This window comes from Triticum urartu, chromosome 2A (genome assembly GCF_056163025.1).
Source record: "Triticum urartu cultivar PI428250 chromosome 2A, HENAU_Tu73, whole genome shotgun sequence".
Taxonomy (NCBI): Eukaryota; Viridiplantae; Streptophyta; class Magnoliopsida; order Poales; family Poaceae; genus Triticum; species Triticum urartu.
The window spans coordinates 36,181,359-36,200,840 of record NC_141874.1 but is presented as its reverse complement, the minus strand read 5'-3'; the positions used below and the strand labels follow the sequence as shown (position 1 = coordinate 36,200,840).

Below are 19,482 nucleotides of genomic sequence, written 5' to 3'. Positions count from 1 at the left end.
GTATTATAGGGTGGACGCTGGCCCTCCTCCCATAGAAGCGACCCTTTTCTATCAAGAAGACATTATGCGTTTACGATCGTTAGATCATGTTGCTTTTAATGAAAACCTTAGAAAAAAGGTTCCTACCGATGCTCTTGTTAATAGGATCTCTGAACTTAGTGATAATTTTGCCATCCAGAACAATGGGCTAGGTTTTTCCCTTGAACAAAGGATCATGACTTTTTGTTGAAAGAATGCTTATAATGATGAATTGATTGTGCAATATGAGGGGCCAAAGGAGGAACCAATACCTCCCGAGCTTGATCTTGGGGACTTTTGTCCCATTAAATTTAGCCCTTTTGATTACTTTTGCTTGCCACAAAGAAAACTTGCTGCTGAATATAGGGAGTATGAGATGAGTTTTCGCGATTTACCTTATCATTATCATGGCAATACCTCGATCTATCTTTGCTTTTATGCCTAGCTAGGGGCGTTAAACGATAGCGCTTGTTGGGAGGCAAGCCAATTTTATTTTTATTCCTTAATTTTTGCTCCTGTTTAGTAATAAATAATTTATGTAGCCTCTGTTTTGGTTGTGTATTTTGTGTTTAACTAGTGTTTGTTCCAAGTATAACCATTCGGAAGACTTGGGGAAAGTATTTTTGATCTTGCTGTAAAAAACAGAAACTTTACCGCTCACGAGAATTGCTGCAATTTTTATTTGCAAGGTGATATTTAGTTAATTTTTTTGCAGATGATTAATATATAAATTCCTCACGTCCAAAAATTTATTTTAGAATTTTTGGGGTTCCAGAAGTTTGCGTTAGCTACAGATTACTACAGACTATTCTGTTTTTGACAGATTCTGTTTTCTTGTGTTGTTTGCCCAGCCCAAATTGCCGTTTTTTTTGCCTATTTCAATGTTTCGTAGAAAAGGAATATCAAACGAATTCCAAATGGAATGAAACCTTCGGGAACGTGATTTTCTCAACAAAATCCAGGAGACTTGGAGTGGGCATCAAGAAGCAATCGAGGAGGCCACGAGGCAGGGGGCGCGCCTACCCCCCTGGGCGCGCCCTCCACCCTCGTGGGCCCCTCGTTGCTCCACCGACCTACTTCTTCCTCCTATATAAGTACACGTACCCCGCAAACATGCAGGAGCACCACGAAAACCTAATTCCATCGCCGCAACCTTCTGTACCCGAGAGATCCCATCTTGGGGCCTTTTCTGGTGCTCCGCCGGAGGGGGCATTGATCACGGAGGGCCTCTATATCAACTCCATGGCCTCTCCAGTGATGTGTGAGTAGTTTACTTCAGACCTATTCGGGTCCATAGCTAGTAGCTAGATGGCTTCTTCTCTCTTTTTGGATCTCAATACAAAGTTCTCCTCGATTCTCTTGGAGATCTATTCGATGTAATCTTCTTTTGCGGTGTGTCTGTCGAGATATGATGAATTGTGGGTTTATGATCCAGATTATCTATGAACAATATTTGATTATTCTCTGAATTCTTTTATGTATGATTGGTTTATCTTTGCAAGTCTCTTTGAATTGTCAGCTTGGTTTGGCCTACTAGATTGATCTTTCTTGCAATGGGAGAAGTGCTTAGCTTTGGGTTCAATCTTGCGGTGCTCGATCCCAGTGACAGTAGGGGAAACAACACGTATTGTATTGTTTCCATCGAGGATAAAAAGATGGGGTTTATATCATATTGCATGAGTTTATCCCTCTACATCATGTCGTCTTGCTTAAGGCGTTACTCTGTTCTTATGAACTTAATACTCTAGATGCATGTTGGATAGCGGGCGATGTGTGGAGTAATAGTAGTAGATGCAGGAAGGAGTCGGTCTACTTGTCACGGGCGTGATGCCTATATACATGATCATGCCTAGATATTCTCATAATTATTCGCTTTTCTATCAATTGCACGACAGTAATTTGTTCACCCACCATAATACTTAAGCTATCTTGAGAGAAGCCACTAGTGAAACCTACGGCCCCCGGGTCTATTTTCCATTATACAAGTTTCCAATCTATTTTATTTGCAATCTTTACTTTCAATCTATATCATAAAAGTACCAAAAATATTTATCTTATTATTATTATCCCTATCAGATCTCACTCTTGCAAGTGGTCGTGAAGGGATTGACAACCCCTTTATCGCGTTGGTTGCGAGGTTCTTATTTGGTTGTGTAGGTACGAGGTGACTCGCGCGTGGTCTCCTACTAGATTGATACCTTGGTTCTCAAAAACTGAGGGAAATACTTACGCTGCTTTACTGCATCACCCTTTCCTCTTTAAGTGTAAACCAACGCAGTGCTCAAGAGGTAGCAGTGGCCCCCCTCTGGTACTTCCTTCGCCCAATATTTTTTATATATTCTAAAACGTGCTCCCTTGAAGTTTCAGGACTTTTGGAGTTGTGTAGAATATGTCTCTAATATTTGCTCCTTTTCCAGCCCAGAATTCCAGCTGTCGGCATTCCCCCTCTTCATGTAAACCTTGTAAAATAGGAGAGAATAGGCATAAATATTGTGACATAATGCGTAATAACAGTTCGTAATGCAATAAATATCGATATAAAAGCTTGATGCAAAATTGACGTATCAACTCCCCCAAGCTTAGACCTCACTTGTTCTCAAGCGGAAGCCGATATATAAAAATATGACCACATGTTTAGAGATAGAGGTGTCGATAAAAATAAAATACTGACATGAGAGCATCATGATAATTCTTAAAATAGCAACATATATATTCACAGTTTCAAGTATGAATCATAAACTTCATTGAAAACTAACAAACTATAATCTCAGTCATTGAAGAAATTGCAATTTATCACAACATCGGAAAGAGTCAATATAAGAGCTTTTCAGCAAGTCCACATACTCAACTATCATTTAGTCTTTCACAACTGCTAACACTCATGAGAGCATCATGATAATTCTTAGAATAGCAACATATATATTCACAGTTTCAAGTATGAATCCTAAACTTCATAACAAACTATAATCTCAGTCATTGAAGCAATTGCAATTTATCACAACATCGGAAAGAGTCAATATAAGAGCTTTTCAACAAGTCCACATACTCAACTATCATTTAGTCTTTCACAACTGCTAACACTCACGCAATATTTATGGGTATGAAGTTTTAATCGGACATAGAGAAAGATAGGGGCTTATAGTATTGTCTCCCAACCTTTTACCTCAAGGGTAATGTCAACAATAATAGTTCATGAAAACTCACATCCAATTAGCTATAAATATCAGGATCTTTCCAACACATTGTGCTTGCCAAAGGATAAAATGTAAAAAGGAAAGGTGAAGATCACCATGACTTTTGTATGAAGTATAAGACAAGAATAAAAGATAGGCCCTTCGCAAAGGTAAGCAGAGGTTGTCATGTGCTTTTATGGTTGGATGTACGAAATCTTAATGCAAAAGAACGTCACTTTATATTGCCACTTGTGATATGGACCTTTATTATGCAGTCCATCACTTTTATTTCTTCCATATCACAAGATCATATAAAGCTTATTTTCTCCACACTAATAAATCATATATATTTAGATAGAAATTTTTATTGCTTGCAACAATGCCAACTTACTTGAAGTATCTTACTCAATCCATAGGTAGATATGTTGGACTCTCATGGCAAAACTGGGTTTAAGATTATTTGGAAGGACAAGTAGTATCTCTACTTGGTACAAAGAATTTGGCTAGCATAAGAGGGAAAGGAAAGCTCAACATGTTGTATGATCCATGACAATATAATTTATTTCGGATATAAGAAAACATAACCCATTACGTTGTCTTCCTTGTCCCACATCAACTCTTTAGCATGTCATATTTTAATGAGTGCTCACAATCATAAAAGATTTCCAAGATAGTATATTTATATGTGAAAACCTCTCTTTCTTTATTACTTCCTATTAATTGCAACGATGACAAAAACTATGTTTGTCAACTCTCAACAACTTTTATTCATCATACTCTTTATATGTGAAGTCATTACTCTCGATAAGATCCATATGATCTCTTTATTTCTTTTTATTCTTTCTCTTTTATTTTTATTCCCTCAAGATCATAGCAAGATGATCAAGCCCTTGACTCAACACTAATCTTTATTATATAGCTCACGGACTCGATTACATAGAAGGATCATAAAGCAAAAAACTCAAAACTAGATCATACTAAAACTTTATTCTACTAGATCAAGATATTACCAAAAGGACCGAACTAAGAAAAATGATAAAGATAAAAGTGTGATGGTGATATGATACCAGGGCACCTCCCCCAAGCTTGGCAGTTGCCAAGGGGAGTGCCCATACCAGATACTCAGTTCTTCTGTGCTGGTGATGGTGATGATGATGACAATTGTGCCTTCAGCTTTTTCATGTTGTAATTGAGAAGAGCGATCTCCTCCTTTAAATCATCGACCTCCAATTCCAGTTTCAAGATCTTGTCACATAAATCTCCTTTGCTTTCTGCTGAAAACGAGAAGGAATAGATCGGTTGTTAGACAGTTTAGCCCTCTTGGGGAGACTAGACTTCTTGAACTTCACGTGTATATCCCCAGGTTGAGGTAGAGGGACATCCTCCTCCTATGAACTTGAATCATTGATCATCCTCAAGTGGGCATCCTCCTCATCATCCGTACTTCGACCACAAGGAGATAAGTCCCTATAGGTCTTTGGATTGGCAATGAGATGTGAGAGATAGCTTTCTACGTCGGAATCTTGAGACAACATCTTGCTCTAAATCTGCGGCAGAAACAACTTGAAACAAAAACAGAGGATAATCACGTGGTACGGTGGTCAAAACCTTCGGGAGATTATATAATGAATTTTTACCGACCAAAAGAAGTATCGTGTAAGAAAACGGAGTCCGGAGAGCACACGAGGTGCCCACGAGGCAGGGGGCGCGCCCTCCAGCCTCGTGGAAGCCTCGTGTCCTTCCTGTACTACTTCTTATTTTCCTATTTTATGAAATATTCCAAAACAGAGAAAAATTGCTATTAGAACTGTTTTGGAGTCGGTTTACTTGTCGTACCACATACCTCTTCCTTTTTGGAGTCTGAAACGTTCTGGAAAGTGTCCCTTTTGTATTCCTCTGGGGTTTCATTTTCAATAACATTACTTTCAATATTTATAGGATTACCTGAGATATAAAGTTTGATTCTTTGACCGTTCACCACCCTCGGATTTGTGCCTTCGAAATTGTTGATTTTTATGGCACCAGAACGATAGACCTCCTCGATGACGTAAGGACCTTCCCATTTTGAGAGGAGTTTGCCTGCAAAAAATCTTAAACAAGAGTTGTATAGCAAAACATAATCACCTACATTAAACTCACGCTTTTGTATCCTTTTGTCATGCCATCTTTTAACCTTTTCTTTAAACAGTTTGGCATTCTCATAGGCCTGGGTTCTCCATTCATCAAGTGAGCTAATGTCAAATAACCTCTTATCACCGGCAAGTTTGAAATCATAATGGAGCTCTTTAATGGCCCAATATGCCTTATGTTCTAGTTCGAGAGGTAAGTGACAAGATTTTCCATAAACCATCTTATAAGAGGCATACCCATAGGATTTTTATATCCAGTTCTATAAGCCCATAATGCATCATCAAGTTTATTGGGCCAATTCTTTCTAGATCTATTAACAATCTTTTACAAAATTAATTTAAGGTCTCTATTACTCAGTTCTACTTCACCACTAGATTTTGGATGATATGGGGATGCAATTCTATGATTAACATCATACTTAGCAAGCATTTTACGATAAGCACCATGAATAAAATGTAAACCACCATCAGTCATTAAGTATCTAGGGACTCCAAACCTCGGAAAAATAACTTCTTGAAGCATCTTAATAGAGGTGTTATGATCAGCACTACTAGTTGGGATAGCTTATACCCACTTAGTAACGTACTCAACAGCAACTAAAATATGTGTATACCCATTAGAGGAAGGAAACGGTCCCATATAATCAAAGCCCCAAACATCAAATGGTTCAATAACAAGTGAATAATTCATAGGCATTTCTTGACGTCTACTAATATTACCAATTCTTCGACATTAATCACAAGACAAGACAAACTTACGAGCATCCTTGAAGAGATTAGGCCAATAAAACCGGATTGCAATACCTTATGTGCAGTTCTATCTCTAGCATGGTGTCCTCCATAAGCCTCGAAATGACACTTGCGTAGGATCTGTTCCTGTTCATGCTCAGGTACACAACGTCTAATAATACCATCTACTCCTTCTTTATAAAGGTGCGGGTCATCCCAGAAGTAATGTCTTAAATCATAGAAAACTTTTTCTTTTGTTGGTATGTGAAACTAGGTGGTATAAATTTAGCAACAATGTAATTAGCATAATCAGCATACCATGGAGCAGTATGAGAAGCATTTATGACAGCTAATTTTTCATCAGGAAAGCTATCATCAATAGGTTGTGGGTCATCAAGAACATTCTCTAACCTAGACAAGTTGTCTGCAACGGGGTTCTCAGCTCCCTTTCTATCAATAATATGCAAATCAAATTCTTGTAGCAAGAGAACCCATCTAATAAGTCTAGGTTTAGCATCTTTCTTTTTCATAATATATTTAATAGCAGCATGATCAGTGTGAACAGTTACTTTAGAATCAACTATATAAGGTCTGAACTTATCACAAGCAAATACAACTGCTAAAAATTCCTTTTCAGTAGTAGCATAATTTCTTTGGGCACTTTCTAGAGTTTTACTAGCATATTGGATAACATTTAAATTCTTATCAACTCTTTGTCCTAGAACAGCCCCTACAGCATAATCACTAGCATCACACATAATTTCAAATGGTAAATTCCAATCAGGAGGCTGAACAATAGGTGCCGAAATCAAAGCTTTCTTAAGTATTTCAAATGCTTCTACACAATCATCATCAAAGACAAAAGGAACATCTTTTTGTAAGAGATTTGTCTGAGGCCTAGAAATTTTGGAGAAGTCCTTAATGAACCTCCTATAAAAACCGGCATGACCAAAGAAACTTCTTATACCTTTAATGTCCTTAGGACACGACATCTTTTCAATAGCATCAGCCTTAGCTTTATCAACTTCAATACCTCTTTCAGAAATTTTATGCCCCAAGACAATACCTTCATTAACCATAAAGTGACACTTCTCCCAATTCAAGACAAGATTAGTTTCTTCACATCTCTGCAAAACTCGATCAAGGTTGCTTAAGCAATCATCAAAAGAAGTTCCATATACAGAAAAATCATCCATGAATACCTCAACAATCTTTTCACAAAAGTCATACATCTTTGAAAGGTAGCAGGTGCATTGCATAAACCAAAAGGCACACGTATATAAGCAAATGTACCGAAAGGGCAAGTAAAAGTGGTCTTTTCTTGATCCTCTTTTGACACAGGTATTTGAGAGAAACTAGAATAACCATCAAGAAAGAAAAAATGTGTATGTTTGGATAGTATTTCTAGCATTTGATCAATAAAAGTTAAAGGGTAATGAGCCTTTTTAGTAGCTTTATTTAATTTGCGGAAATCAATTACCATTCTATAACCCGTAACAATTCTTTGTGGAATCAATTCATCTTTATCATTAGGAACAACAATAATACCTCCCTTCTTAGGGACACAATGGACAGGACTTACGCACTGACTATCAGCAACGGCATAAATTATACCTGCCTCCAGAAGCTTTAGTATTTCTTTTCTTACCACTTCTTTCATCTTAGGATTTAACCGTCGTTGGTGATCAACAACTCGTTTCGCGTCTTTCTCCAATTTTATTTTGTGCTGGCATAGAGTGGGACTAATACCCTTAAGATCATCAAGAGTATATTCAATAGCAGCACGATGCTTCTTCAGAGTTTTTAATAATTTCTTTTCTTCATGCTCTGAAAGGTTAGCCCTAATAATAACATGATATATCTCTTTCTCATCAAGATAAGCATATTTAAGAGTATTAGGTAAAGGTTTAAGCTCAAACACAGGATCACCCTTGGGTGGAGGAGGATCCCCTAGGATTTCAACAGTCAAGTTGTGTTTCAAAATAGGTCTCTGTTTAAAGAATACTTCATCTATTTCCCTTCTTTCATTCTCATTCATAAACATATCATTTTCATGGTCTAGCAAGTATTGTTCTAAAGGATCACTAGGAGGCATGGCAATAGAAGCAAGACCAATAATTTCATCTTTACTAGGAAATTCTTTATCATGGGGTTGTCTATGAAATTTATAAAAATTAAACTCATGAGACATATCCCCCAAACCAATAGTAACAACATCCTTTTTGCAATCTATCCTAGAATTGAAAGTATTCAAGAAGGGTCTACCAAATATAATGGGACAAAAGTCATCTTGTGGGGAACCAAGAACAAGAAAATCAGCAGGGTATTTAACTTCCCCACACAAGACTTCAACATCTGTAACAATCCCAACTGGTGAAATAGTGTCTCTATTGGCAAGTTTAATTGTAACATCAATCTCTTCTATCTCAGCAGGTGCAATATCATGCATAATTTCTTTGTATAAGGAATGAGGTATTGCACTTGCACTAGCACCCATATCACATAAGCAATGATAGCAATGATCTCCTATTTTAATAGAAATAATAGGCATGCCTACAACAGGTATATGTTTATTTTTAGTATTGGGTCTAGCAATTCTAGCAGCTTCATCACAGAAGTAAATAACATGCGCATCAATATTATCAGCCAAGAGTTCTTCAACCATACCAATACTAGGTTCAACTTTAACTTGCTCAGAGGGTGTAGGTGTCTAGTATTACTCTTACGAACCACAGTTGAAGCTCTAGCATGATCCTTTATTCTGATAGGGAAAGGTGGTTTCTCAATATAAGCAATAGGAACAACAGAATCATTATAAGTGATAGTCTTTTCTTCAAATTTAATAGGTGCGACTAATTTTACTTCAATGGGAGGATTATATTTAAACCACTTCTCCTTAGGGAGATCAACATGAGTAGCAAAGGATTCACAAAGAGAAGCTACTATCTCAGAGTCAAGTCCATATTGAGTGCTAAATCACGGAAAACATCCGTATCCACAAAACATTTAACACAATCAAACTTAGGTGATATACCTGACTCCTTAACTTCGTTGAGATCCCAATCTTCAGAGTTGCATTTAATTCTTTCCAATAAATCCCATTTGAATTCAATAGTATTCATCATAAAAGATCCAGTACAAGAAGTATCGAGCATGGAGCGATTATTGAGAGACAGCGGAGCATAAAAGTTTTGAATAATCATTTCTCTTGAGAGCTCATGATTGGGGCATGAATATAGCATTGACTTAAGCCTCCCCCAAGCTTGAGGGATGCTTTCTCCTTCGCGAGGCCAAAAATTATATATATAATTATGATCACAATGAACAAGATGCATAGGATAAAACTTCTGATGAAATTCCAATTTCAATCGGTTGTAGTTCCATGATCCCATATCATCACATAGCCTAAACCATGTCAATGCCTTTCCCTTCAAAGATAAAGGGAAGACCTTCTTCTTGATAACATCCTCGGGCATACCTGCAAAAGGAATGGCTAGCAGTTTCTCTATCATACCCGAAGGAATTTCAAAGTAAACATTTTCAGTAGGTTCAGTAGGTTGATGAGAAACTCTTTGTTCTACTGATCGGGGTGAAGATACCCCGAACAAGCCCGTCAAAGGATTATGTTCCATAGTAACAAGTGACAGTAAATTTCAGCACACTATATAAATCTTCCTTACCAAATTCCACTCACCAAAGGCGCTTCACTCCCCGGCAACGGCACCAGAAAAGAGTCTTGATGACCCACAAGTATAGGGGATCTATTGTAGTCCTTTCGATAAGTAAGAGTGTCGAACCCAACGAGGAGCAGAAGGAAATGATAAGCAATTTTCAGCAAGGTATTCTCTGCAAGCACGGAAATTATCGGTAACAGGTAGTTTTGTGATAAGGTAATTTGTAACGGGTAAAAAATAGTAAAAGTAAAAAAGGTGCAGAAAGATGGCCCAATCCTTTTTGTAGCAAAGGACAAGCCTGGACAAACTCTTATATAAAGGAAAACGCTCCCGAGGACACATGGGAATTATCGTCAAGCTAGTTTTCATCACACTCATATGATACGCGTTCGGTACATTGATAATTTGATATGTGGGTGGACCAGTGCTTGGGTGCTGCCCTTCCTTGGACAAGCATCCACAACTACAGAAGAAGAATTAAGGTAAACCTAACCATAGCATGAAACATATGGATCCAAATCAGCCCCTTACAAAGCAACTCATAAACTAGGGTTTAAGCTTCTGTCACTCTAGCAACCCATCATCTACTTATTACTTCCCAATGCCTTCCCCTAGGCCCAAACAATGGTGAAGTGTTAGGTAGTCGATGTTCACATGACACCACTAGAGGAGAGATAACATACATCTCATCAAAATATCGAATGAATACCAAATTCACATGACTAATTATAGCAAGACTTATCCCATGTCCTTAGGAACGAACGTAACTACTCACAAATCATATTCATGTTCATAATCAGAGGGGAAATAATATGCATAAAGGATCTGAACATATGATCTTACACCAAGTAAACCAACTAGCATCAACTACAAGGAGTAATCAACACTACTAGCAACCCACAGGTACCAGTCTGAGGTTTTGGGACAAAGATTGGATACAAGAGATGAACTAGGGTTTGAGATGAGATGGTGCTGGTGAAGATGTTGATGGATATTGACTCCCTCCCGATGAGAGGATCGATGATGATGACGGTGGTGATGATTTCCCCTCTCGGAGGGAAGTTTCCCCGGCAGAACAGCTACTCCAGAGCCCTGGATTGGTTCCGCCGAGGTTCCGCCTCGTGGCGGTGGAGTTTCGTCCCGAGAGCTTTCTTATGATTTTTTCCAGGGCAAATGATCTCATATAGCAGAAGATGGGCACCGAAGGCCTGCGAGGGGGGCCACGAGGCAGGGGGCGCACCCCCCACCCTCGTGGATGGTGGGTGGCCCCCCTCTGGTACTTCCTTCGCCCAATATTTTTTTAAATATTCTAAAACGTACTCCTGTGAAGTTTCAGGACTTTTGAAGTTGTGCAGAATAGGTCTCTAATATTTGCTCCTTTTCCAGCCCAGAATTCTAGCTGCCGGCATTCCCCCTCTTCATGTAAACCTTGTAAAATAAGTGATAGTATGCATAAGTATTGTGACATAATGTGTAATAACAGCCCGTAATGCAATAAATATTGATACAAAAGCACGATGCAAAATGGACGTATCAACCCCTCATCCTGCTTTGATTATATTGATTGAGGGGGTATATAGTACATGTTGATCTACCACGAGATCGTCTGTCAATGAGAGTTGTTTCATCTCTGGTATGTGTTGGGATTCTAATGATCTATCAACTAGTCTAGCCTCGGATTATATAACGTATCCTAGGCCTATGATAATAGGAGGCCTAGTCGGCTACGTAGGTGGAGATGTGTCCTTGTCTTACATGGGCAGTCTTGTGAAATCCCCCTTGCATGCGTCATAGGTTGCCCGAAGTGACCAAAGACGGAACCGACAAACGGGGTCCACGGCCGGCCCACCTTGCCTGGAGTCTACATGGTAAGTACCGCCGGTCCAGGACACCATCATGCTTAGAATGTCAAGGAATATTGCCTCCCTGTAAGGCTCATACTGATGCCGAAGACGAACACACATCATCTAGGAGGTAACAAGAGAGACGATGTGCATCAAAAGACCAAAATCCATGTAGGTGAAAATAATGACCTTAACGTGAGCATCATCAAGCAACCAGTTACTGTCAGCAACTAGTTTCATATGGTAGGTCTTGGAACTTTATTCAAGAAAAAAAGACTTATTGTTACAATGACATGGCAATAACAAGTATAGAACTTTACATGGCTATAGAGCCATACGATTTAAAGTTCCAAATCTTTAGCACCTCTGGGTACATAAATTTATGTCATGGAACTGTTCAATACGCTAATGACGATGCCCTTGCATTTGCGAAGCCAACCTTGCTAGTTAGTATGGAACGACATCGATCATTTGTCCTCATTGAAGAATCTTTCATGTACCAAATGGATGTTAGAGATTGTTCATGATTGGGGAGCAAGTTGATGACATCTTTGATGGATGGGCGCTTGTCACACTCTTGCACGACACACATCAGCCTAGTTATCATGACACGCTCCATCTGCCACTACCACTACTTCAACTCCCCTCTCATCCGCTCATCTACAATCTCAAGGATGGCTTTCTTGCTATAAAACTCCCTGATGGCGGCGATGAGGGTGTTTCGGTGCGCTACCCTTCTTGGGACGATCGGTCTCACACCGGTGGCCACCTCCAACGGAACCAACCCAAGGCTATGTATATCAGAGGCGGGGCTCAGCGTGCCGGTCTCGATGTACTGGGGGTCCATGTAGTCCATGCTCCCAATCATGGTGATACAAGGAGTACATACGCCATCGTGGTAGCTGACTTGCCACACGAGCCTGAAGTCACCGAGCTTAGCATCGAAGCCCTCACCCAGCATCACGTTGCTAGGCTTGATGTCCCGGTGTAGCATCTACCCCACGGCCGAGTCATAGGCGCCATTGTGGAGGTACTCGATGGTGGTTGCGATGCCGAGAAGGATATTGTACCTCTGTCGCAGTGTCAACGTCCCCCCTGCAGCCGCTGCCATGGAGATGGTCGTTCATGCTACCATTGGGTTCGAGCTCATAGACAAGCAACAACCTTCCATTCTCGTCGCACCAACCAATGAGTAACAAGAGGTTCTTGTGGCGCAGCTGACACGAGGTCTCGATCTGCTGCACATAGTTCTACTGATTCCACCTCGACGTCAGCTGCCGCATCCCCTTCACCACCACCGCCCCTAGGTCTGTCACTGTTAGCCGCCCTCTATACACCTTGCCAAAAGATCCCTTGCCGGTTTTCATATCCTTGGAGAAGTTATCTTTTGCCACTATTAGCTCAGAGTATGACAATTCCCGGTGATTGGAAAACATGATTAATTAACAGAAAGGATTAGATCAAGTGGCATTTTTCAGTTTAATTGAACATTTAAATCAAATCATGATTATGTGTTTACCCTGCAAAATTTTTCATCCGGACACCGTCTTCCATTGTGCATAACAATACTATAGAGAAGAACGTGAACAGTGGACAGGAGACCGGCAAACAAAACTATACGCGATACATATTTGTCTTGGCAGGGGATGGAGCTGTTAGGAAAATAAGAATCAGTTAATGGTGCTAATTGGTTAAGCCTTTTGACAGAAACATACTATTTCAATATAATTATAATTATAACAATTCATCCTCCACAAAATTCGAAATAATATAAAAATTCCAAAAAAATTCCTAGTGAAACATTGGTTTGGCTCATATTTTCCTCGATTTTTATTTAGTCTCACTAAACCCTCTAAATCATCATGTTCCGGAGGACTTTGCTCCCTTGTCAATTTCGGCGAACTAAATGTTATGGCTGTAAAATTTAAAATATGGAAAAGAATATGTAGTTTATGTACAATTTTTTGTGTTAAAAGTACAAACTATAGAAAGAAAAGGTAAGATATTTACTTTATTTTCGCATTCATCTCAAATTTTCATATATTGTAAGTAATATATGCACGTGTATACATTATCTCATAAATTACATGTATGATTTGTTTAAATTTGTTAGCTTGATTTTGTCCCTATATCAACAATTTGATGTGTGGATGAATGGAACAAGTTGAAATTTATTGCTCGACATTCTCCGTCAAGTTTGGATTTTGGGATAATTGGTATACCCTCAGTTGTGTCCCCCTCGTCAGGATTGCTCCTAGTTTCTGAAAACACGTGGTCTTGCCCCACCCACTTTGGTGTCTTGTGCTTTTTCCATTTGACTGTCACTTTGAAAACTTCATATAACTAATTCATGCTAAATCAGAAAAATGCAGATAAGATACGAAAATGTTTGAAAAAAATATCACCTGTATGTCAATGTCACTTGCATTCATGACGAAAGTGTTGGTAAGTGTCCATCCGAGTTTTAGCTCTTATGATACCATCATGAATAGTAAAATCTAAAAAATTTCAAAAAATTCAAAAAAGTTGGTGGCAAAGAATGATGAATATTTTAAGTGCTTGCCAAGTCTCATCAGGAAATCACATTCGTGGAAGTCGTCGCAAAAAAACAACCAACACTCGAAAATAGATTGTTTTATTTTTGCCATGACTTCCACAAATGCCATTCCCTAATGAAACTTGGCAAGCTCTTAAAACTTTTATCATTCTTTGCCACCAACTTTTTTTGATTTGCATTTTTTTGATTTAGTATGAATTAGCTATGAAGTTTTCAAAGTGAGGTCAAACGGTCAAAGGGAAAAAGCATAAGAGCCCAAAGTGAGTCAGGCAAGACCACGTGTTTTCACAAACTAGGGGCAATCCTGCGAGGGGGCCACAACTAATGGTATAAAACAAATTATCCCTTGGATTTTTTGATGAACTAGTCGGTGCATAATGTCAATATGGTATGAAAACCAAAAGGTCTCCATTACATCGATACACAATTACTGGAAAGTAGGCATGTTGGATCTATGAATAATCACACACGACTTCCGCTCGACAAGTGTTTGCGTTAGGCCATCTTGCACAAACGTTTCCACATAAAAGTGTGTGTGATGGGCATGCCTAAGCCATACAGTTTCTTCTAGGCACCGTGCGTGTTGCTAAGAACATATCACATGATTTGTCCCGTATAATTGTTTATGATGACTCACCCGATCGCACACGTGCTCTTTTTGTCCCGCGTGAGTGACCGGAGGACCTATCGCCGATGATTTCGGAGTCGTGTGCAATGCCCCCCCCCCCCCCCCCCCCCCTATACGCCAGCACTAGACTAATTACCTATGATGTTCATACAAATCTAACGGCACCACTACCTACTAACTGGTTAGTACAGCTGGGCCCACCAATTTATGACGTGTTAAAAAACCAATGCCAGCACTATCCTTACAAAGTTGTCGTGCCAAATATGCAAACACCACCACTATTTGAAAAATATAGTGGTGGCACTGATTGGAAATGGGGTGCCACCAACTAAAGTTGTGGCTAGCCACTAGTGAGCATGACATCGTGAGCCTGAGCAGCAAAATGCACATCAGCTTCTTTTTTTTGTGAGATAATGCACATCGGCTTTGCAACACAGAGATTTGGCATTGCACAGGAACTGTTTTTCCGATCAAGAATAGTATTGTGCCTCCGTTGCAAAATAAATAAATAACATTGCGCTTTAGCTTCTATCAAACGTGTCCACCTCTTTCCGTTCGAGCAAGAAGGGCGCATTCGGTGCAATTAACCCATCTTCGGTGCATTGACACGACAGCCTAGCACATTCTTCATTAACCATGATTAAGCAAGATGTTAGCAACAATAAACAAACTTATTTTGTGAGTTCCAAATTAATCAAACGTGTGATGCATGTCACTCAAACAGGCCACTCTCTCGAGGTCTAGCACAGAAGTAAAATGCAGGTATATAGCCAATGCCATGGCAGATGTGATGTGGATACAAACATTACTTGATGAGTTTAGTCCTTGTATTATTTCCACTCAAAAAGAACAAATAAGAACACTGATCTTAAAGCAAAAAAGGGACACACGGCACATATGTAATTTTACACTTGCTTTGGACATAAAATATTTCTTTGTTTACAAGACAACCATGGCAGACAATGAACATGTATACTTCACAAAGTACATGATTTTCTCCGATTAAGATACAATCAAGCCCCTTCTACTCCTGAGAGGAGCGGTGTCGTCAAATCCGATTGAGTACAAATTTCCTGTGGAATTTAAATTTTTTTCAATCAATTTCTGGAAGTATTCATAAACATGCCTAGCAACTTCGAATGATTGGTAATCAAACTTAATCAATTTAAGGGATGGACGACCTTCTGGGGAGGAGCGTTGTCAGAGAATCCAATGCCCTTCCTCTTGGTGGGGAAGATGATGAACACAAAGCTGGACAGAAACGCCATGCCCATTGGCAGATTCTTGAGCAGCTCTTCGGTGTTCCTGTTGGCGTCCGGGAAGAAGCAGTTCTGCAGCCCAACGTCGCTGAACGCCACCGTGAGGAAAACCACAGCCGCGAAGAAGGCGTGCATGAAGTCCAGCGGCCGGAGGCGGAGCCTCCGGAATTGATCAAGATCGTGCCACTCCTGCTTCTCCTCCTCGCTGGAGAAGTTGAACACATTGAAGCCATGCGGTGTGGCAAAGCCGTAATATAGCTTTCCATCGCGGCGACCGACGATGCTATCTGTGAAGGAGAAGAAGAGGCACGCGGAGGCAAGGACAGCGACCAGCATCCCAGTGAGCCACTGGTTGGAGGTCTCACACTTGCCATGGTTGGTGAAGGACGGGGACAGTGCCTGGTAGGCTAGCACCGTGCCCGTCGGCAGGAGCTGCGCCAGGTTCGCGACGCTCGACATGACCGTGGCCGGTGCAGGCCCCTTGGTAGTCATTGGCGGTGCTGTGCCGGCGGCTGTTATCTCACCGTCGTCCTCTTTGGTCAGTGGATGTATCTGGACCGCCATGGATGACGATGAAAAAGAAGAGGCCATTGTACTTACTGTGCTAGCTAGGAAAGTAGGAATACGTACTCCATGCTGATCGACAAGTAGCTGTTTATATAGACACAGAAATCCTATGCGAATGATTCCAATGTCCAAGTTAGCTAGGTTGGCGCGTTGATTAGTCTTACTTGGTATTGCTGCATGCTGAAGGGCTCTACGTGAGTGCATGTACCTGGACTTCAACTCTCTAGCTAGTTTTGATTAATGTAGTTAGCAGCCAGCACGTGAATTTAATTGGTAATATATGCTCTGTAAGTCTTTCTTCCAGGAAGGTGAGGAAGGAGAACTAGTGGCTAGTCATCTGCTCGTACTTAAGTGCGCCACTTTTTACTCAAGTTAATTTCCTCCGTAGATCTACTCCGTTCCAAATTACATCGCACATAAAAATACGAATAAAATTATTATTGTTCAAAGCATAACAGAACAAAAGAGGCCATGCATTTTGGAACTGTAGAAAACTTGTGGCGACAAGGATATAATTTTGGAAACCACAGGATATAATTTTGGAAGTGAGAAACCACGGGTCCGTGAAAATTTTGGAACTGTAAAAAACTTGTGGCGACAAGGATATAATTTTTCTAGGAACACCAAGTACAACACAAACGCACTCACACCACACCATCACATGGACGCACTCACACAATGTGTATGAGATTGGAGTCACGAAGCTCAACACTGAAACAGGCCTCGCCAGACGTAATGTCACCTCTGATTGGAAAATAGTTCACATTAATGAGAAACCAAAGCGGCAAATCTGGAGTTTGCTCTTGTGGCTTGGGGTACACCCATTCTCCTACCATGCAATCAAAGGTTGGACGTTGGTTGTTACGTATGTACTAGAAATACACATATTCAATTTTTTTGTTTTACACAAGCGGAACATGTATTTGCACATACAATTATTATTTTTTGTGTAGTTATCTTATATGTAGGGTTCTTCCCAATTAATTTAAATACTTATCCTAAATTTATGTACTAATTAATTTATACAATTATTTATACAATTATGTTAATAATTGTAAAATGAAGTGGGGGTATGATGAAGACAGGTAAGGAAGAAGTGTTGTGTTGCAAAATAGGAGAGAACTCTTGAGGCAAACTGGATTTAGTTCATGATCATTTTTGTAAAATAACAACATCGATCTTAAAGCAAACAAAGTGAATGGATGGTTGTGATAGTCCTAGGAGGTTGGGATGCTTACTACATAACTTGTACAATTGATCTTTTTTGGAAGAAAAACTATTTGTTTATACGAAACTATGACATACAATATATATACTTGCAAAACTTCATGTGTTTCTCTGGTGACTTTCATTACTATGACATAATAGAACTACATTGTCTGGTTACAACAAACAAGAGACTGGAAGTTGAACAAGTTGATGATGCGGGAAGAAAATAGTGAATTCACACAGTATTAAGAAACCCACATACACACACTTTGGAGCGAAAAAGTTGATAGCAAACCCTACCAGTACAAAAACAAATGATTGTAACATCCACCCCATCATATTATATGGCAGCATAAAATTTATGAACACTTAGTCTAACATGGGTGGCAACTAAATACGCTTTCACTGATCTTTTGTTCTTCAAATTCTTGGTATCAAACTTTGTTCAAGGGATGGACGACCTTCTGGCGAGGAGCCGTGTTATTGAATCCGATGCCCTTCCTTTTGGTGGGGAAGATGATGAACACAAAGCTGGACAGAAACGCCATTCCCAGTGGCAGGTTCTTGAGCAGCTGTTGTGTGTTCCTGCTGCCATCCGGGAAGAAGCAGTTTTGCAGCCCCACATCGCTGAACGCCATTATGAGGAAAACCACTGCCGTGAAGAAGGCATGCACAAAGTCCAGTGGCTGAAGGCGGAGCCTCCGGAATTGGTAGAGATCATTCCACTCCTGCTTCTCCTCCTCGCTGGAGAAGTTGAACACGTTGAAGCCACGCAATGTGGCGAAGCCGTAATATAGTTTTCCGTCGTGGCGACCCACGACGCTGTCGGTGAAGGAGAAGAAGAGGCAGGCGGAGGCGAGGACAGCAACCAGCGCCGTGGTGAGCCACTGGTTGGAGGCCTCGCACTTGCCGTAGTTGGTGAATGACGGGGCCAACGCCTGGTACGTCAGCACCGTGCCCGTGGGCAGGAGCTGTGCAAGGTTCGCGACGCTCGACATGACCTTGTTCAGGGTAGGCGTTGGCGCTGCAGTGCCGGTAGCTCCTATCTCACTGTCATCGTTGTTGATTGGTGGAATTATCTGGTTCGCCGTGGATGACCCAGAAGAAGAAGAAGAAGAAGAAGATGCCATTGTAAGTACGTACTGTGCTTGGTTGGGGGGGGGGGGGGGGGGGTGCTCGTGTCCTAAGGAATGTTCAACTTGCAGTTATATAGGCAAATTAATCCGATGCGGATGATTCCAAAGTCCAAAGTCCAAGCTCGGTACACCTGCATGCACGTATGCCTTGGTTTGAACCACTGAAAAAAAAATAGTGCGTTCTGCCATAGTTATGTTTGCTGAATCCACTGGTGCTGAGTAGACATGTATGGCATATGGCATGAGAATATGAGAGAGACGTCTACCCCACGTGCATGCATTTATAGAAGGACGTCCACCCCATGTGCATACATGTAACCTCGAATCAAATGGAAATACAACTGCGGCTGCAGGCTGCTCGTAGTGTCTGTTGGAGCCGCCGGCATGTATATACATACGTACTTACGCGCGTACATGGACAACTCTGCAACTACTGGACGTTGAACGAACACAAAATTAAACTTACACTGGCATATGCTAGAATGACAGCCGGACATCGATGGTTTTTTATCCTCTTGGGTCAGAGGAATCTCCCGGTGCATTGCATGATGTATCGTAG

At 40.4% G+C, this 19,482-nt stretch overlaps 3 pseudogenes; all 3 read right to left on the bottom strand.

The window, feature by feature from the left end:
* Positions 1–11,964: 11,964 nt before the first annotated feature.
* LOC125534765 (L-type lectin-domain containing receptor kinase IX.1-like) lies at positions 11,965–13,003 on the bottom strand (annotated as a pseudogene).
* Positions 13,004–15,912: 2,909 nt separating this feature from the next.
* Positions 15,913–16,613, bottom strand: LOC125540778 (protein DMP10 pseudogene; annotated as a pseudogene).
* A 1,608-nt stretch (positions 16,614–18,221) lies between these two features.
* Positions 18,222–18,917, bottom strand: LOC125535534 (protein DMP10 pseudogene; annotated as a pseudogene).
* Between the last annotated feature and the right edge of the window lie 565 nt (positions 18,918–19,482).